General features: G+C 40.7%; 1 protein-coding gene and 1 long non-coding RNA gene across 10 annotated transcripts in view; both read right to left on the bottom strand.

Annotated features, from left to right (window-relative positions):
- The window catches only part of jmjd8 (jumonji domain containing 8), a 184,595-nt gene that overhangs the window by 51,641 nt on the left and 111,174 nt on the right, over nucleotides 1–21,780 (bottom strand). The window lies entirely within an intron of this gene.
- The window catches only part of LOC138747204 (uncharacterized), a 35,859-nt gene continuing 23,992 nt past the window's right edge, over nucleotides 9,914–21,780 (bottom strand). The window contains exons 2-3 of the long non-coding RNA XR_011347362.1: nucleotides 20,685–20,787; nucleotides 9,914–11,604 (exon numbers count right to left, since the gene is read on the bottom strand). This is a non-coding gene — a long non-coding RNA (uncharacterized lncRNA). The remainder of the gene's footprint in view (nucleotides 11,605–20,684; nucleotides 20,788–21,780) is intronic.

Genomic DNA, 21,780 nt, shown 5'->3' with positions numbered 1-21,780 from the left:
TTCACAACATTTAACTGGCCGATCTCTAATCCAGAAAGCAAGATTTCCTGTGAATATTTCCAGGGCAACGAGTCAGCTTTTCCCTTGGAGAGGCTACAGAAAATCTAGCAAGAGAAAATTAGAGGTTGTCCATCTGACATAAACTTCACCATCTTCCGTTGTAACAAGAGAACACCAGTTATCTTGTTGGAGCTTAAATAGAATTTGACTCAATAATTATGAAGGAAGCCAAGTAGCTTCTCCAGGCCAAGGCGCCTCTAGCTCAGCAACGTGATATTGCAACATACCATTGCAGTGTCTGCAGATTCTTGTGTTTCATTTCAACATATTCTTCCATGTTAGCTCAATTATATGTCACAAACTATCGTCTTTTGCCTTCCCCAAGGATGTGTTATTCTGGAGTGATGCAGAGGGCTCACGCTGTTTCTTGCTTGCTCGCTGCCTTTCAGTACCCTGTAATCTGTCCCCAGAAGACTAATGACCACGTTTGCATGCCGAACTATGTAAAACATCGAGTGGCAACATGAGTGGTCCGTTCAACCCCCTGGGCCTGTTACAGTATTCAAGGAAATTATGGCTCATCTGCACTACAATTCCATCTACCCGCCTTGGCTGCGTTTTCCTGTGTTCCTTCAGCAATCTGAAAGGTTTTAATCAAGTTAACATACTGCTTTTTGTGCCCTGAGCTTCACACCTCTCCTGCCTCTTGTATAAAGAAAATGTTCCTATCATCTTCCTGGATGAGCTGTGTGATTTTATATTTCTATGTCCCACTCAACATGACATACCTTATCAAAATCCGCACCCAGTAAAGTCACCTCTTAACCTTTTAGATTCCAGAGAACATATGTCTAGTTCTTTTTGTTTTATCCCATCATAATGTAACACTAGATATGACTCTGACAGCTCAGTACAGTAAATCCCCTGGTATCTGGCAGCATGGGGTTTGGTAGATGCCGGATAAACTCATTTTTACAATAACTAACTAATACACCTGCATTAAGAATATACAGTTTAAAAGAAAAAAATACTATATTGTATTTACACTGAACAAACTTCACTTGGATGAATATATAAACCTTAAAGCATTTTACTTTATTTTCAGTCGCATTCCTTGAAAACATTTAATCATCGCTGCACCTGCAGGTTCCTCCCCTTCTTCGGAGCCGCTAAAATGGCAAACAGTAACATTATAGATAATTAACCCACCCTCCCCCAAGTTTACAGAAAAAGCCGGGGTGACTCTTACTAAGCAGGGATAAGGAGATACTTGAAGAGTCACCTCAACAGCGAAAGGCATCAACCAGCTCTTCCTCCTGGGCGGTAAAGGATGTAGGTGCTGTTTCACACAACTTCATTCAAACAGCTGCTACAAGCAAAAGCACAACCAAGGCACTCCGCTCGCTGAATATTTGCTCACATATTCACCAAAGGTTTATATGTTATTTCAGAGAACATTTACTTTAAATTTTACAATTTTAAACTTAAATATTTTTTTTACCTATTATTATTATTTTTTAATTTAATTTCCTCAATTTTCTGCTGGTTGTTTGAATTCCAGATACGAGGGATGACATTTTTTCAGATGGCATTCCAGCAACAGTGTATGATTACAGACACAAATGGAATCTGGAGCAAAAACCAAGTTGCTGGAGGGACTCAGCGGGTCAGGCAACATCTGTGGGGGGAAACGGATTGTTGACGTTTCACGCCAAGACCCCGTCGTGACGAAAAGTCTTGACCTCTCCACTTGCCTCCACAGATGCCGCCTGTCACGCTGAGTCCCTCCACCAACCTGTTTTTTTTTTGTCTTCATAACATTGCTGTTGTCTTGCCAGGTATTTCTCATTGGATAGCAGAGGAAAACAACTATGGGGGCTTATAGAATCAAATTCCCACATCTAGTATTTGTGAAATATTATCCAGCCTCGTTTATCTAAATCTTTTGATGTCATCTCAAGGATTTGAGGCTGTGAAAAGTGAACAAAAGGCAAATCTTTTTCTTTCTTTCATTTTTAAGTGTCAATCCAAATAAGATTTTAATAATATGCTATCTTTTTTTTTTTTTTTTTAGACACACAGCACTGTAGCAGGCCAATTTGGCCCTACGAGTTCATGCCGCCCAATTTAAACACCATTAACTTACACCCCCGGAAGGGTGGGAAGAAACCAGAGCCCCCGGAGAAAACCCACACAGACACGGAGAGAATGTACAAACTCTTTACAGACAGCGCGGGACTTGAACCCAGGTCGGGTCCCGATTGCTGGCACTGTAAAGACGTTGTGCTAACTCGACGCCAACGGTGCTAATATTATGCCATTCTGAAAATTCAGTCAATAAAAATCAAAATAAATGCCTAAAATAAACATCAATTTCATCCATCAAAATTAGTAAAAATAAAGAGCATATTTTGTCAACCCAATGACTGTCACATCCTGATCAGGTTATACTGTTAGGCTTTTAATATCTTGAAATATACTTTGTGGCTGTTTAGGTGGTAAAGGATGTAGATGAGGGGCGCTGGACAAAGTGGTGACTCTCTGACTGCCTTAAGGTAGACAAAAGTTAAAACTTTCTATGTATGTTACATTCTAAATGTTGAACCTGTATTATGTGACAACAATGGAACCTTTACTTTTACCTACGTTATATTCTTCCTCAAATGACGAGCTCCAGCATCCTTGTGAGTATCTGAATGGACCATCCTGGAGATATACCATCACGATTTAAGTAAATGAAGCTTCTTCCCTCCTCAATCTATTTCTATTTAAAACTTTAAACTAACCCACATAAATTATACCAAAAGACATCAGGTCCTATGGGCTCAAACACATTAAAAACAAAGATGGTATCTTTCTCTGGTTCTAAGACCTCTTCTCAGTCAGTCCATTTTTTATGAGATGTGGGCACTTAATTCCAGCTCGCTTGCAAGTTTAACAGAAGCATCACATTAAAAATAGTGAGAATGACAGAATCTTTTAAGCCACTCTTACTGAAGATAATTCATAGGAGACTTTCTCTCTATTTCAAGCTTTTATTTTCACTTCCCCTGTGTGGTGGCCATTATAATTTGGTTATTTTCCAAATCTTTCATTCCCAGGAGAAGGTGGTGGTGAACAGTCTTCCTGAACGGCTTCAGTTCCTGTGGTGCCAGGGAGAGAGTTCCCACACTCAGATAGAGGGGTGATGAAGGAATTGCAATATATTTCTATGTCAGGATGGTTTGAAAACTTTCCCTTAATCCCTGCTTCATCCTATATTGCGCCTACTTTGATTACTTCCCCACATAGTGCACCCGACGACAGATTTGAAAGAGTATTAAAATACAATTCCAACACAGTAGCTCTAACTGCAGTCCAAAGGCCTGCAGAAAGTGCTGAAGGCAGTCGTTTTAATCCTCATACCACGCCCAGTGACACAAGGTGAGCTCTTTCCCCTCGGCCATCAGATTTCTGAATAGACACTATCTCTTTTTCATATTTTTGCACTAATTTATTTATGAATGTAATTTTAGAGCAGTATTTGCAGTGCAGTGATGCAGCAAAACAACAAATTTCATGACATATTCATGACGAGACTTTCTGATCCATAATTGTAATCCTTTCCAGGTTCACTCTTAACAATCCGTTACATCATCTGAACCCCTTCATAAAGAGTTCTGAATGGTTCCTCCAGTTCATTTTTCTTACTTAATATAGCGTAATAAGCATAATAGCCTGAAAGAATGTAATGGGATAAATGGTGAACAGACCAAAATACCACTCTCTGGGGTCATTTTATAAACGTAACTGTTTGGTTAGAGGGTGATTTTATTTCAGGCCATTCATTCCATCATTCTTCCAAATCAATGTCGATGCAATCACGAAAAAGGCTCGCCAGCGCCTATACTTTGTGAATTTGAGGAGATTCAGTACATCACCAAATTCTTTCAATAACTTTTACAGGTGCACCGTAAGTTCTGGCCAGTTGCATCTCTGTCTGGTACAGAGGTGCCGATGCTCAGGACAAGGAAAAATTCCAGAGGCAGGTTAACCCGGCCTGTGGCATCATGAGCACCAGACTTCACTTCATTGAGGACATCTACATGAGGCGGTGTCTTTAAAAAGCAGCCTCTACCCTCAAGCACCCCCACCATCCAGGCCGTGCCCTCTTCACTCTGCCACCATCGAGAAAAAGGTAAAGGAGCCCGAAGATGAGAATTCAGTGGCACAAGGACAGCTTCTTCCCCTGCGTTACGTGGACTTTTTCAGGTTTTTTGGCCCTATTCTTATTTATTCTGTAAGGTGGTTTATATAAATGTTTGCACTTTGATGCTGTGGTAAAACAATGAATTTCGTGACATGTTCATGACAATAAATTCTGATTCTGAAATGAGAGAATTCTGCTATCAAGATGGCATTCATAAAACAGGAAACTTCCACATAGCATTTCCAGAAATAGATTACAATATTTTATTAACCTGCTAAGAGCTGTTGATTCAACTTTACATTGACAAACAAGAGGCTTTACTATGTTTATACGTACATGTATAACAGCAGAATCTTCAGTTACATCTGAATATGTTTGCATATCAATGCCATCACCGATAGTTCAAGGACCAGGAGACACAGATTTCAAATATTGAGCAGTAAATAAATTGGGACTGTGAGCATTTTTTTTAACCCAGTGAGTGATTATGATCCAGAATTCACTGCTTCGAAACATAATCAGTGGCTTCAAAAAGAAATTGAACAAGCACTGGAGAAAGAAAAAAAGTTACAAAGCCTTAAAGAAATAGTAGTGGGAATAAGAATGATGGGATTCCTCTACTGGGAAGTAGCACAGGCTTGAGGGCTGAATGGCCTCCTTCTGTTTAAAAAAAAATCAATTATATGATTCTTGAATTGTTGTAGCATTGAGGAATGCCGTCTAGTGGCAGAATCTGAAGCATTATAAATGAAAATTAAGTATTATGCTGTAAGTGGCTTCTTGACTGATTGCAAACAAATGTAGAAATATTGAATAGGTTATGTGACAAGAGCAGATTATGAATTGAAAATAATAATGCATGGGGACACACACCATCAGAGCCTGAGGTGTGATTTGCAGAAGCCATTAATTAATTCCGTTTTAAGATCTGTTCCTTTATTTAGCATCTGGACTTGACTCCCTGGGCTTTAATGTGTCTGCATGTGAAGATGTGGAGCTAAAGGCTTTTGAACATCAGGGACAGAAACAAGATTCCGATCTGAGCCTTCTAACCCAGATACCTTTATAATTGTTTTAGCTGGCAGCATATCTTTGGAAGACATGTGAAAAGATCATTGTCAAATAACTGGCTTGGTAGTGTGGTGATGGAGGAATATGCATTCCTGGGTCTAGAAATATATTTGAACTAGATAGTAGTATTGTAGCTCAACTCTGCTCTACATGATTTATGGAGCCAATCCTCAATCAGGGTGCCTGCTCTGTTGGGAGCTTGTTTCCCACTTACTTTAATCAGTCTGAGTTCCCATCTATTCCAGCACAGGGTGATTGGAGCTGTTCATTTCAGCTGGTGTCAGGTACATTGGAGTTTTATTTCTTCTATCTCATTCTAGTAAATGATCTATTCTCCTTCTTATTTTAACTACCATTCCTATGTGGAAAGTGATTGTGTGACTGGAAAGGTTACCAACTGACTGGGTCAGTACTGGGCTGATGCACTGGATGGTCTCATTCTGTACATCTGACTCAATCACATCTCTGCTTGGATCCTTGTGGAATTAAGAGAAAAGGATGTGATATCGTTGGTAAATGAGATTAAAAACTATTATGGTAACAGGAAGCAGTGGATGATAGTAGAGGGTTATTTTTGCGATTGGAATCCTGCGACCAGTGGTGTACTACAAAGATCAGTGCTGAAGTCTTATTGGTTGTTATATTCATTAGTAATTTGGATATGAACATAGGAGGTAGGATTGTAAGCTTTCAGATGACATGAAAACATTAAATCTATTAATATTTCTGTCAACATTACTTCTCTTGGGGGGGGCGTGGCAAGATGGCGTAAGGATCAGACGTGCCTTCCAGTCCTCTCCTGACTCTATCTTATTGTTTTGTCTAGAAATGCCCGTTAAAATTCTTTAAAAGTTTAGATAATTTCAGTGCTGTTAATTTAACTTATGATGGTACAATTGGTGAAAAAGAGCAAAAAAAACGACAACAAATCATCAAAAAACTACATTTTCCAAAAGTTCAAGTTTTGGAGCCTACCTGCAGGAAAGACACCGGGACTCAGCGTGAAATGGATCCCAGGAGAGAGGTACAGTGTTCGGATGTAGGGCTCTATGTTACGTCGGTAGAGCCCCCTAAAGAGGGCGCCAAACAGCCTTTAGAACAAAGAGTTACTCAAAGGCATTTGTCAACTGTAGAGGTGGCGCTGCAAACTGCACCTCTTGAGATAGAAGAACCTATACAACTTGATGTACTGGGAGAACTTAATACATTATGGACTGGGGAAAACCCCGGCCAGCGTCCTCCAGTCACTGCTGGAGAGGCTGTGGCTGGGGTTTCCACACGCAGTCATACTACAAGGAAGGTAACCAGAATGAAGGAAGGAACAGAAGATCCTTTGGTTATGCAGAAGAAGCAGGAATCTGTTGAGCCAAAATCTCTTCCAATTGAAAAGATTTTTGTGAATCTTGAATCTAAATTATCTTATACAATGCAGGGATTATCCAAGATTATGACTGAACTTGGTACTAGGTTTAATACTCTGGTGAAAACATATTCTCAACAGATGGCTGAATTTGGAGCTTTTAAGCTTGAAGTGAGAGATAAATTTAATTCGTGTGAAGAAGATAGAGACGAAATACGGGATCAAGTTTTTGATGTGACCAAAATGGTCGAAGACTTACAAACTCAAAATAAAAATTTGGTGAAAAAGATTGATTATTTGGAAAACCAATCCAGACGGAACAATATAAAGATTATTGGTTTGCCGGAAGGTATGGAGGGACCAGACCCAAGAAAATGTTTTACTGAATGGATTCCGCAGGTGCTGGGTCAAGAACATTTCCCGGAAGGTATAATACTGGAACGTGCTCACAGAGCCTTGTGTAGAAGACCTATTTCAGGTAAAAGTCCAAGACCTGTTTTGGTTCGTTGCTTGAATTATTACGACAGAGAAATAATTTTACGAGTGGCTATTAGAAATGCACAACAGAGATTATTCAAAATAATCGAGTTTTCTTCTATGCGGATTTGAGTCAAGAAGTTATGTTCCAACGACGGGAATTCAATCTTGCTAAAGAGTTGTTGTGGAAGAAAGGTTACAAGGCAAAGTTCTTTGATTCTCTAAAGGAAGCTATAGCATTTGCTCAAGAGCTGCCAATTACTCAGTTTCAACAGAAACATAGTCTGCCGCGATCTCTAAGGAGACAAGAGATGGAAGAAAAGAGCTGTGCTCCAAGAAGGAATGGTTGTAATGGTGACTCGGCAGTTGGCTGATTAAAAGAAGAGTTGTCCTTTTTTTTTCTAATGTTTTTTTTTAAAAAAAAGGGATATTAAATAATGATGATGTTAGTTTAAGATGAAGTGAGAGTTGGGGAGAGAACTGGATAGGCACTATTTCCTGAAAGTCATCTGCTACGTGTGAGTTATCTCACACCCATTTTTTTTTGGGAGTTACCGCATTGCGCGTTTTAGACGGGAGGGGGTATTTTTAACCTCCTACCTGTTTTTTTTCCTTTTTTTTGTATTTTTAGAATAAAGAGTGAAGGGGTTTTTTTTTGTTTAAATATAAAAAAAAGCATAAGAAAGTATTTGATTGTTTAAAAAACTAAAAATTGATGTGGTTTTTTTTTGTAAAGTTTATTCAGTAGATAAGGAATATCTGAAATTTAAATGTGAATGGGATGGATAAGTTTTTTTAATTTTTTCTTTAACTTTAAGGTGAAAGGAGTGGTAATTCTGGTGTATATTATTTTGCTATTTTAGTTATAGAATGAAGGGAATAATGGTGAAAGTTATAAATTGAATTGTACAATTCTTAATGAGGCTTGAATTTTGTTTGTGGTTTATGCTCCATTTGTTGAAGATATAGATTTTGTTGTAGATGTGTTTTTATTATTTGGATATCTGAATTTTAACGTAATGATTGGGGATATTTAAATGTGGTATTGGAGCTTTTATTGGATAACTATTCAAGAGTAAAAGGGAAAATTGGTGGAAGAGTACTAAAATTGAATTGTACAATGCTTAATGAGGTTTGAATTTTGTTTTAAGATGGTGGTTTATGTGACTAATATGATGATAGATGTGAAGTTAGTTGATATTTGGTGAAGGTTTATCTCTATAGAGAAAGTTTTTTTTCATCTTTTTTTTCATGCTACAATTTTTTTAAGAATTGATTATCGTTTAAGAATTTTTGATAGATAATGTTACTAACTTTACTAATTTTTTATATTAAGTTTGAGTTAAATATATGTTTTATCTTAACGCCGTTTGTTAAATATATGCATTTAAGTTTGATTTAAATATGTTTTTTAAGTCTGATATCTTAGTATTAATTACTTTTCTTTTTGTTAGTATTTTAATCGGTTATGTTTTTGTTTTTTTTTGTAAGTGGGTTTTTTTCTCACATATATTATTAACTTTATTAATTCTTCACTCTTTATTTTGGGGGGAAAGGGGGGTTGGACTAATTTGAGTTGGGTTATTAATGTTTAATAATTATTGGGGAGGGTATAGTTTATTTAGATTACTGATACTGTATTGTAATTTTATTATTTTATTCTTATTTTTTTTCATGTAATCCTATATGTTATTCATGTTATAAAATCTTAAATAAAGTTTTAAAAAAACATTACTTCTCTTGCTGGTTATTTCTACATCCCCCCCCCAATTTCCAGGTGACATAATTTTTCCTCAGACCTCCCACTAATGCTTTAACACTTATTTTAAGTCAACTTATTGAGCTTTTTCAGCCATGGAAAATTGGCCTAATCATTCTACCTTACAGCCTCACTATTTTACAGTTGGTGTAGCAGTGCCAGAAATCCAGGTTTGAATCTGGTGCTGTCTGTAATGAGATTATACATTCTTCCTGGGTCTGTGTGTGTTTCCTCCAGATGCTCCGGTTTCCTCCCACCCTTCAAAACATATAGGGTTGTAATTTGGGTATTTGGGTGGCATGGGTTCATGGGCCAGAAGGGCCTGATACCATGCTGTATGTCTTAATTTTAAAAAAAATGAAACTCAGTTAATCCCCCACAAACTTCTAAAGAAAATAACTCCAGGGGTCTCCCAAACTTTATTCATGGCTAATTTTAACTAGCAACATTGTCTTTCTTTTTCTTAATTTCATAATATACACAGCATAAGGAGAATAGAAATAACACAATTAAAATAGCCTGTCCAAGTCTACTTAGTATAAGTATCATATATAAAATCCAAAGAGTGAAAATATGACATATTAGAAATAATTCTAACAAAAACAGATAAAGAAATAATTATAATAATGTGGGGGGCCTCGTGGTGGCTCACAAAATGAAGGATGAATGAGACAATCCAGCAGCCTATATGAGGCCCACAGCGCTGCCCTCCAATTGGCAACAACTAAAGGAGCCTAACTGGCCTATCAAGGAAAGCAGATCCCAAATGCACTAATCAGCGCCAAGGGGACTTTGACCATGCCCCTCATCTTGAGAATAAAAGCAGGGTGGCTGTGAGCCCAATAAAGTTCAGTGTTAACTACACTCAACTGGGGTTTGTGTCACTTTTTCTGGGACCAGCGTGTTCTTTCTGAGCTAACCTGCATGCAGCTAATAATCTCTCCTGCGCTATAGGCTTCGCAGAGCCTTAGTTTGTAGCAAGTAGCTAGAATATTATAAAAAATCTACTAAAAAACATATAATGAAAAAAAAGCAACTGAGCGACGTATCCTGAGAATCTGTTGAATAGTTTAAAACATAGCTTTAGTCCACACTTACAGATAACAAAAATGGCAAGAATGATCTTACATCTGGAATGGAAGAGTTAATTCATGGAATAACACCAGTTATATCCATGAAAGTAATCAATAAATGGTTTCCATGTTTCTTTAAATTAGGTAGTTATATCTAAAGTTTGACTTCTGATTTTTATCTAGATTTAAGAAAGCCATTGAAATGATGTAGGAGAATCAGAGTCTTTCCATTGAAGTAAAATGGCTCTTCCAGCTAATAGTGTAGAAAAAGCTATAACTCGATGTGCAGAGGAGGTAAACAACCTACATCTGTAATTCTTAAAAGAGCAGTTAAGGGGTTCGGTTGTATCATGGGACACTGACCTAAACACATGAGTCAATGAAGCCACATCAGTGTTGCATCTATCACAAGTAGAGCTTGTATTAGGAAAGACCCAGCAACTTTCTGATAAATCCCCTCCGTGCTTTCCTTAGTCTAATCTAATTCTTCCTCTATTCTGGTCACCAGACTAGGTCAATATCACAGACACCAGCTAATGTTCTGTGGAACTATTCCTTTGATAAAGGATAGCACTTTTCATGTAAACTCCTGCTGTCAGTATTACCATATGGTGTTTACATGAGCTAATGACTTTTTTGTGGGTTCTTTAATTATGCTGTAGCTATGGATATAATTAGCTGAAAAATTCTTGACTTACTAAAATTTCTGACTAGGCCAAGTTATTAGGGGCAGAACGGTTGGCATGGTAATTAGCGCCATGCCTTTACTACGATTGGGACAGGGATTCGAATCCCGCGCTATCTGTAAGGAGTTGGTACGCTCTCCCCATGTCTGAAAGGGTTTTCCCCGGGGGCTCCGGTTTCATCCCACCGTTTGAAATATACCAGGAGTGTAGGTTAATTGGGTGTAAATTGGATGGCACGGACCCATTGGATGAAATGGCCTGTTACCATACTGTATGTCTAAATTTTTAAGAATAAATTAAAAATTTTAAAAACGGTGAACAATATATTTAAGTTCCTTTGGACATTTTATTACATTATGGGTGCTATATAAATTCAAGCTGTATTTTTTGTGCTGCAAAGTTATCAAGATGACTCTTTCTTTTGATGATATAAAGGCTTTTAAAAAAAAATTCACATGAACACTGCAGACAATTTAAAAACAAAAGATTGTTTAATTGCCCAGCGCGAAGATGAACCTATTTTCCTTCGATGAAAAGAAAGAAAAATCAATGTAATTTATTTTTCGGCAATGGGACCTTAGGATTTTTCTCTACCTTCGAGTTGTTGTAGCTCACATGTGAGAACATTTGCTGCTGAGGTTTTGCTTTAATTTCCATTCCTGAAAATTGAGCACAAAATTGTAAATTGAGGGTGGAGAGTGCTACACTGTTGGAGGTGAACTTTAAAATGAGGTCTGTCTGGATGCAAATAATCCCCTGGCATTATTTGAAGAAGAGTCCTGACTTTTATTACTCAATCAACATCAATGAAACAAACTGTTGTCCAATTGTCTCGGTGAAGCTTCTGTGCACAAGTCGGCTACTTTATTTCACAAGTGACAGGCATTTTAAGTGTGAAAGAACTTTGAAGCTTTCAAGGTCATGAGAGGCTCAATATAAGTATGTCTTTAATTTTATCCTTTCTTTTATTGTTGAATCCCAGATGAACTCTGTAAGGAATAAATAATTAAAGAGCATCAGAAGGATGGTTTCTAAATTATATTCTGATACCTTCTACTCTAATCCTGGCTGTTTATTTGCATTAGTGTCTGCCTGCAAAGCTGAATGAAATTTTAATATTGGGACTCTGAAGGAACTCTTGCTTGGCATGCTCTGCTCTTCCTGACCTGACCTCACATATCACTGACAGCTTAATGGTTATCATTAGTTTGGTGAGAGATGGAACTGAAAATGCTGAACCTTGGACGGGCTGCTGCTACTAAAAATAGGGCAGCTGGGGAAATCGCTGACCTCCCTTTACACAAGGAAACAAAGGGAAGAGGCAGCAGTCATTTCCATCAACTTGGGGCAGTGTTTGCTTTCATGCGCCTGCACTCCAGGTCCATGTGCACAAGTGCTGACGCTAATGGGCTGACTCAAGCCGATTCTGTATATATAAATAGTGGGTTGAGAAGAAAGAAAAGAGAAAGGCGCCTGGATGAATCACAAATACAAGACAAAGGGCACACACACACACACACACACACACACACACACACACACACACACACACACACACACACACACACACACACACACACACACACACACACACACACACACACACACACACACACACACACACACACACACACACACACACACACACACACACACACACACACACACACACACACACACACACAATTATTCAGAGCGCTTGTTATTTTGCATTATTAGACTACGTGTATTGACGTATCACATTTTTAACCAACCAAGTGGATTTTAGATGCAAATATTTTCCCAAATATCCTCGAAGCATCTCCACTTACACCTAATTAATAGATAGTCTGGCCTCATAAATCATAAGATTGGACATTGTTACAAACAAGCTCTTAAATTTACACCAGAATTTATGAATTTGTGAACCGAACATGTGCACTACATTATGGCAATATGTGCCCATGAATATAAACAAATCTCATAAAATCTTTGCAGTTAGGCCCTATATTAAATCTTTTTGTCTTTACTGTAGACACACAAATAGTGTTGTCAGTGTCTGTGATTTAATTCAGGATACAAGCTATAGCTTGGTTCAACATATACTTGTGGTGCACTGTTAGCCAGAATCAGACACACACAAGGTAAAGACTGTACAACAGGCTTTAATCCACAAAGACTTCCACAGAGTCAGGCTGGCTGTGGCTGCAGCACCTCTAAGTGAGGCCTCGGGAGGCTGGCACAGGCTTATATCCCAGAAGGTGATTGACACCCGACTGGGTGGGGCTTGATCCATTCAGTCCGACTGATTGACAGCTGGCCAGGTGTTGTCCTGCCCCTTACACTCCTGAGGTACAGAGGTTGCCCCCTTCAGTAGGCTGGTGGTACATTCCTGCAGGTGCAGGTGTTGCCCCCTACAGTAGGCCAGTGGTGTACCACCACATTCACCCCCTTCTTTAAAATTGTCCCGGGGGTGAGGGGCAAAAACAAGGAATCGTACCCACTATACAAATACAATATTTACAGATTGAGATGATCCAGCGGCCGCTGGGGTCTCTGTGACTGTCATAGGACTGGCTCCTGGTCACTGGTTGGAGGGGAAGTGGTGGGGCTGGCGGCAGGGGTCTGTGTGATTAGTGTGGTGCCGTGCGGAGGGATGGCCAAGGGGGCCAGGGTCAAGTCGTATTGGATGGGTGGGGGGGGCAGGTTCATCCCCCAGGGCTGAAGCAGACCCCTGGTGGTCAAGGAGGTCCTGCGCGCCCCATAGCTGCCTGGGGACTGGGATGTATGCCCGGTTGGAGTCTTTGCTCTCCGGTTGTGCGCGGTGAATTATGGCATCCGGAGGCGTAGAGAGCATCAGTAGGGCGGCCTGGTCATCACCCGCGTTGACCACATTGTTCTCATCATCGGGGGCCCTCTGTGTCGGCTGCTGCCTGGCCCAAGATGGAGGTGGCACGCCGGAAGTAACGTCGCTGTAGTTCTCAGTGAGCGGTGCTGGCGAGGGCAGGGGCTGGTCCGGGTGCTCAGGGCACACACTGCGATCGTCGCTGGCGGAGCCGGATGCTGCACTGTCAGAAGTTGTAGCAGGGATAGTGGTGCCACCCGGCACGCGCACGTGGAGGGGTCTGCAGGGGAGGTTGGGAGGTCACAGAGGGCCTTTGAGCTGCTGGCTGGTTTTGAGAGGCACACTTTAGCAAAGTGGCCTCTCTTGCCGCATCGGGAATAGTACTAGTTCCTAGCCAGGCAATTTTGGCGCCATCGTTGGTCTGACCCACACCAGGACCCACAGTACTTACAGGGGCGACGGGTGCCTGCCGCAGCATTGTTCTCCTCCCCAGCTCGGTCTGGGGCTGCAACTCTGGGGGAACCTGGAATTGAAGTCTTCAATGAGCAGGGCTGCAGCTTCCAGGTTTTGGACCACTTCCACTGTCTTGGTCATGGTGTAGATATTATCTTCCAGCAGCTTCTGCCAGATACCCCTCAAGTGTAGCCCTCAGACGAAGGCGTCTCAGATCAGCCTCTCAACCTCCTCTGTGCCTACCCCGGGTTTAGCCAGACACAGTCAGGCCAACTCTTGCAGGTGTCCCATGTAAGACTCAGCTGTCTCCCCAGGTTGCTGGGTCGGGGTGTTGAGGAGGTACCTTGCACAGACCGCATTCATGGGGGGGCTTGTACAAGTCCTCGAGAGTGTCCATTGTGCTCTTGTACATGGAGCAGCCTTTGGTTGCCTGGAAGGCGTGGGAACCCAGCTTTGACCGGAGTAGGACCAGCCTCTTCCGATCTGAGTCCAGGATGTCGCCTGTGTGCGCCTCGATGATTGCCTCAACCGTGTGCTGCCAGATCTCGAAGCGTGTCTGGGCTTCCGGGTGGCATGGGTCAACTTTGAGGCTCCCTGCGCTCAGGAGTTTTTCCATGGCAGCCGTGGGAAAATTTTGTGGATTAAATTGTGGTGCGCTGTTAGCCAGAATCAGACACACACAAGGTAAAGACTGTACAACAGGCTTAATCCAAAAAGACCTCCACATAGCCAGGCTGGCTGTAGCTGCAGCAACTCTGAGTGAGGCCTTGGGAGCCCGGTGTAGGATTATATCCCGGAGGGTGATTGACACCTGACCGGGTGGGACTTGATCCATTCAGGCCGACTGATTGACAGCCAGTCAGGTGTTGTCCTGTCTCCTTACACTCTTGTAGGTACAGAGGTTGCCCCCTGCAGTAGGCCGGTGATGTACCAGCACAATACTAATTTGTCAAATCTGGCTTTCCTTTCCTAAAGTTTACAATCGGCTCCTTGGATCTGATGACTTTGAGTGAGAGGCAGTTGTTAGTACACCATTCAGCTAAACTGTAAATCTCCCTCCTGTGAGCTGACTTATTGCCCCCTTTTATACAGTAAAACACGATGCTGTGATTGTAGTAAAAACACAGAAATACTGGAGGAACTCAGCAGATCTCACAGCATCCATATGAGGTAAAGATACATTACTGACGTTTTGGATCTGAGCCCTTCCTCAAGGGGCCTATACTAAAAAGCTGGTGAAGAGGGAAGACTGAGAGGGGGAGGAGTAGGTGGATATCACCAGCAAATTTGTAAATAGTTTTGTTATCATTCTGAGCCACACATAGATGTACAGAATGAGGAGTAAGTTTGCAAGGTGTGATGGTACAGTGATGATGGAGATTGTGGAGGAGATATTCTTGCCGATCTGCACTGATTTAAGGTCTGGAGCTGAGAAAATCCAGGATCTAATTGTACAGAGGGGTTTTGTGGTCCAGGTCTTGGAGTTTGCTGATTAGTTTTGAGGGGATAAAGGTTTTGTGGAGAGCCAGTGAGATGGCATCTGCTATAGACCTGTTGCTGCAGTAGACAAATTGGAATGGATCCATGTTGCCTCTCAGATAGGAGCTGTGGATGTGAGTGCCACTGGTTGATAGCCATTTAGGCAGGTTACAACACTCTTCTTGGGCACCGGTATGATTGACGCCTGATTGAAACAGGTGGGTACCATGCCCTGCTGGAGTGAGATGATGAAGATATCTGTGAACATACTAGCCAGTTGGTTGGCACAGGATTTCAGTACTTGGCTGGGTACTCCATCTGGACTGGATGCTTTCCTCGGATTCACTCTCCTGAAGGCAGCCCACACACCATCTTCAGATCTCCAAAAGGTTGACTGAATACAATGTTTATGCCATTCCTGGAAGAGATGGTCTGGTATGGGAACACCAATACCCCTGAGCGTAAAGCCCTCCAAAAGATAGTGGACACAGCCCAGGACATCACAAGCAAAATCCTCCCCACTATTGAGTACATCTACAGAGAACGCTGCTGTCGGAGAGCAGCAGCGATCATCAAAGACCCTCACTATCCAGCACACACTCGGTTCTCACTGCTGCCATCAGGAAAGAGGTCTAAGTATCACATGACTCACACCACTAGGTTCAGGAACAGCTGCTACCCCTCCACCATCAGACTCCTCAACAATAAACTCAATCAGGGACTCATTTACGGACTCTTATTTTGCACTTTATTAATTTTCTTTGTTCACTCTATATTGCACAGTTTATTTACATTCATTATCTGTTTACAGTTCTTTGTTTGCGTTTACACTGTGTACAGTGCATTTTTTGCACTACTAATTAGTGGTAATTCTACTGAGCCCGCAGGAAAAAAGAATCTCAGGGCTGTGTATGTGATGAAAATATTGTGATGAGTTTACTTAGATTTATATACAACATTGAATCTACCCCAGAGAAACAGGCAATTCAACTGAACTGGTTTACACAAGCTTTGTCTCACCTATCTTTATTTAACCCTTCCAATTCCTATCTCTTCCTTTTGCATCTACTTATCTGTCTCTCTCTTAAACAGATTAATGTTTTTCCTAGTGGTAGTACTAGGCGGCATGGTTGGGGTAGCGGTTAGCATAATGCTGTTACAGCGCCAGCGATCAGGACTGGAATTCAAATCCTGCACTGTCTGTAAGGAGTTTGTATGTTCTCCCCGTGTCTGAGTAGATTTCCTCTGGGGGCTCCCACCATTCGAAACGTACCGGGGGTGGTAGGTTTATTGGACAACACAGGCTCGTGGACTGAAATGGCCTGTTACCCTGCTGTATGTCTACATTTTTTTTTTAAATTAAATTTAAATTTAAGTAAGTTTCACATTTTATTTTACTGGTTCCCAGAAGTAAACATAATATACTGGAATACTCTGCAGGCCAAGCAGTATCAATGGAGAGAGAAGTAGAGTCACCGCTTCTGGATTACCCCAATTCTGAAGATTTATCTGAAACTCTCTCCTTTGCTACTACCTGGGCCAACAGACCATCTCCAGCATTGCCTACTTTTAGCACCACTCACTGAGTGAAGAAGTGTCTTCCTGTGTTCCCCAGTGGGTTTATCGGTGACTATTGTGAATTATTAGCCTCAAGAAACATATAACCTGGAGTGGAAAGTTTTTCTCTTACATCGAATAGATTGTGATGTCTGTAATCATTCTGCTCTTGTGATGCTATTAGTTGGTCAGTGGCTGTTAAGGATGCAAAAAGGAAATGCTTCAACTCTGCGATGGGAGAGCTTATACCATTCAATGTTATTTTAGTTCCTATTTGTGATGTTACAACTCTATGTAGTTAGGGATCTTTTGTTTTGTTGATTGTATAAGTAGATATTTTTTTTAAAGAATAGGTAAATTATATTACCTATCTGGATAGGTAAATTATTTTCTGTTATCTATCTTGTTTGTGTTAGTGATGCCACAAGGAGCTTAGCTGTAGATCTTTGGAACTAGTTGCTATGGTTACAGCTGGTGCCTGCTGGTATCGAGAGTGTGTATTTAGGTTTTGATGTTTTAGTTTGAATTGTTGCTGTGATGTGGGAAAATAAGATAGCTTGACAAGGGCTGAAGTGCAAGGTTAAGTACTTGGATTTCTCATGAGCAAGTGTGTCGAATTTAATTAGCTGCACACAACATTGGCCAAAACTTGTAGAATCATCTTCATAGCAGGAACTGAGTAAACAAAATTGCACGCGCCATATTAATGCCATTTTGTGTGCTGGATTATTTTACCATATAACGTTGACTACAATTTTAATGCTGCCATTTCAGCCCATGAGTCCATGCCGCCCAATTAACATACACCCCTGGTACTTACTCGTGGGCCGAAATGGCCTGTTTCTGTGCTGTATGTCTAAATTAAAAATTAATAATTAAAAGGTTGGCCATCCCTGCATTCAGCATCACCAGCTCACAGCGCTGACCATATTCTGGATCCTGTAAGGAATTATTGAACATTGCACCTACAGAAACTGATTATTCAGCCATCAAATCTGTACTTTTTCAGTGTTCACAAGGGCAACTGGAGCTCCCAGTTGTAAGCCATTTCAATTCTCTTCCTTTTCCCAACACCAATTTGTTCTCCACAGCTAGACTGAGGCCAAATACAGTTTAGAAGAACTGCACCTCATATTCTTTCTACACCCTGATGGCATGAACATTGAATTCTTCAATTTGAAGTAATTCATTCTTGTCTTTCTCTCTTTTTTTTTCATCAAATTAGGTCTTCTCGCACATCAACTTCTTTCCAAACGCCCCATTCAACCCGAGTTTCTTTCCCCTCCCTTATCTATTCAATCTGCCCATCACACCCACACACACCCCTCCCACTGATTCTCCTCCCTCCTTCCCCCACTGTTCCCATCTGTCTAACAGTCTTCACCTTCCTTTTTTGTCAGATTCCACAATCTGCAGCCCTTTGTTGCAAACAAATGAAAACCTGGAGGGGACTTGGCAGGTTAGATAGATTCCACAGAGAGAAATGGACAGTCAACATTTCAGATGGAGATCCTTTTGTTGCCTCCATTTGTTATCTCCCTTACAATCGGTATTCTCCCCTCTCCCATCTGTTTGTCAATCAACTACCCCTCACCTAAATCTACCTATTGCTCGCCAGCTCTTGCCCCACCTCACTTTACCGCTTTCTACTTTCTTCCCTCTATACAGGTTTCTCAAACTATTTTTTTTCCACTCACACACCACCTTAAGTAATCCCCACAAAGCACCTATGGCATAAGGTGGTATATGAGTGGAAATAAAAAGGTTGCGAACCACCGTTCTATACTTTCAGCCCAGCCGATGGATTTCAACCAAAAACATTAACTATCGACTTCCTTCAACAGATGCTGCCTGACCCACTGAGTTCCATCTTGCAGCTCGAAGTTTGCTCCAGATTCTGTCCTCAAATCTGTTTTTTCCCCCCTCAACATATTCTACATAACATCATTATTCTCCTGTTGTGCCATTTAGTATTCCTCTTTTTCAATCAACTATTTCTCCTTTAAAACATATTTTGGATGCTGCTTTAACAGTGATCTGATTCTTGTCATGACCTTTGCCTTCTTCATAAACAGGTCATTTTAGGGTGGTCAAATTACAACTATTGAGACTCTTCAGGCCATAGTTCTGCAGCTGAGATATTTGCCACTTCTCTCAATGACTTACAGTGGATCAGTGGGTTCTCAACCTTTTTCTTTCCACTCACATACCACCATAAGTAATCCCTTACTAACCACAGAGCATCTATGGCATCCTACACCATCGATGCACTGTGGCTAGTAAGGGATTGCTTCAGGTGGTATGTGAGTGGGGGGAAATAAAGGTCGAGGACCATTGACTTAGATGAAGCTCATTGAGTTTGTTCCTTGACTTACAATGATGGGTACGAATGACTTGTATTGTCAACAAAAGAGTTAACAAAGGGAGTGGACACATACGTGATAAGTGGAGCACAATGTGGGAATGTTTGTGATAGTATAGAAAATTAACATTTAATGGAATGACTACATTGGTGTTCTAAAAGATTTGGACATCTTCATATACTAAACACACGCAAGTTCAGGAAAACGAATGTAAAGTTTAGAAAATGAGGGGGACCTCATCAAAACATTAAAGATTTACAAGGGGGATTGTCAGAATAGGTGAAGAAGTACAGAAGGAAGTAGAGATTCAAGGCAAACTCTCAAGAACAGGTTCGTCACTAAAGAATGAAGTTGGAAGGATTTTTTTTCTCTCTCTTAGAGCTGATAAATCCCTGGAATTCTCTACCTAAGTGAGTTATTGAAATCCCCAATTTCATATTAATGTTAAAATTATCAATGAACAAATAATAAATGATTTACATATTGATTTCATAAATTTTAAATTTAGACGTACAGCACCTTTTGGCCCACGAGCCCGTGCTGCCCAACTACACTCCAATTGACCTGCAGCCCCGGTAAATTTTGAACGGTAGGAGGAAACCGGAGCACCCGGAGGAAACCCATGCAAACACAGGGAGAACATACAAACTCATTACAAACAGCGCCGGATTCGAACCCTGGTCCCAGTTGCTGGCGCTGTAACAGCATTGCACTAACCATGCCACCCTAATGATGATATCATACTGGTTTGAATGACTTCTCTAGTGACCATGATAATAGCTTTCACACAGAATATACTCAACTACTATACATTATCCATTATGGTATAAGAGTGGAAAAACGTAATAACTTTTTAAAAGCATGAACTTTATCTATTTTTAAAATCTAATATGTCTGCATCATGCAATCTTTTTGAAATATCAAAACAAAAGTGAAAATATTGTCTGAAGAAAAGCATCTGGGGAAGAAATTATTTCACACATATGCACAAATCAATAATTTTATACCAGAAATGACTGAAAAATTGAGAAAGTGGCATTAACAGGGGTAAAAAAGAGGACTGCAGATGCTTGAAAACTGGAGTAAATGGATGTAAATGTATTAGTTCAGAGAACATTTACTATATTGATACCTGAAATGGGATGGTTACCTTATGGGGAAATATTGTACAAGCTAACCAGTTGTCCACATGAGTTTAAAAGAATAGGAGGATATTAAAATATAAGATTATGAGCAGTCTTGAGAAGGATTGTGAAGAGGATGTTTCTTTATAGGTAATATGAGTGATTACTGGAACATTGAACATTACAGCACAACATGGGGCCTTCAGCCCACGATGTTGTGCCGACCCATATATACCAAACAAAAGAAAAAAAAACAAAACCATCCCTACCTCATAACCCTCTGGTTTTCTTTCATCCATGGGCCAGTCTAAGATTCTCTTTTTTTCAGCCTCCACTAATACCCCTGGCAATGCATTCCAGGCACCCACAACTCTTGTGTGTAAAAAGAATTGTTGTGTTAGGAAGAGTTTCAGGTTCAGCAGGTTTACTGAGAGACACTAATGTTACAATCACCAATGTTACAATCACACGCAACTTTAATTAACACATGGGAGACAAACAGGGGAGAACGGTAAATGGTACTCGATTATATTTCACTTAAACAATGATATAGACATTCACCTCGGACTTAGGTTGGATACCAACAAGAGTGAATCTATACACAACATGCTCACACACTTGAGTACACACACTACAAACAGGGACTCTTACACACACCTGGTTCCCTGTACCAATGGGGGTGCAGTTCTCTGCAAGTATTGATCTATTGTACTATGGCTCAGCTTCAGTGTAGTGCACACTTTACTCACAACACTTCCAGCGATATCCACAGTAGCGACCTGCCATAGAGCGATGTCTGAGGCTTGGACCAAGATGCAGAGCGAGAGAATTGGTGTTATATACAGTGCTAATCTATGATTCTAGCCAATAATGACCCTAGGTGATTTAAATTAGCCAAGATTACAGGTGACCGGAATCCAACCTTGATTGACAAATTATGTGACTTCTGAATAAGTTTCAGACAGGGAGGACATATGACCACCTGCAATACCCACATTCCAGACAGGTAGGGAATTGTGATTCCTCCACACGCAATAAAAACGTATCCCCTGATATCTCTCCTAAATTTTACTCCTTTCACTTTGTACAGATGTCTTCTGGTGTTTGCTACTCCAGCACTGGGAAATAGGTGCTGGCTGTCTACCTTATCTATGCCTCTCATAATCTTGTAGGCCTCTCATCCTTCTTCGCAGCTGTTTACAAATTAGACAGAGATGAGGTGAACATTTTCTCTCAAAGATCCTGAGTCTTTTCACTTTCTATCTTGGAAGGTTAGTCTTTGAATATCTGTAGCTTTGAGATAGATAAATTATTGAATAGCAGGGAGATGAAAAGGTGAGAATGTAGAATGAAGATTGCCATCAG

This window comes from Narcine bancroftii, chromosome 12, assembly GCF_036971445.1.
Source record: "Narcine bancroftii isolate sNarBan1 chromosome 12, sNarBan1.hap1, whole genome shotgun sequence".
Taxonomy (NCBI): Eukaryota; Metazoa; Chordata; class Chondrichthyes; order Torpediniformes; family Narcinidae; genus Narcine; species Narcine bancroftii.
The sequence above is the reverse complement of the archived record's forward strand: the minus strand, read 5'-3'. Positions and strand labels throughout refer to the sequence as shown.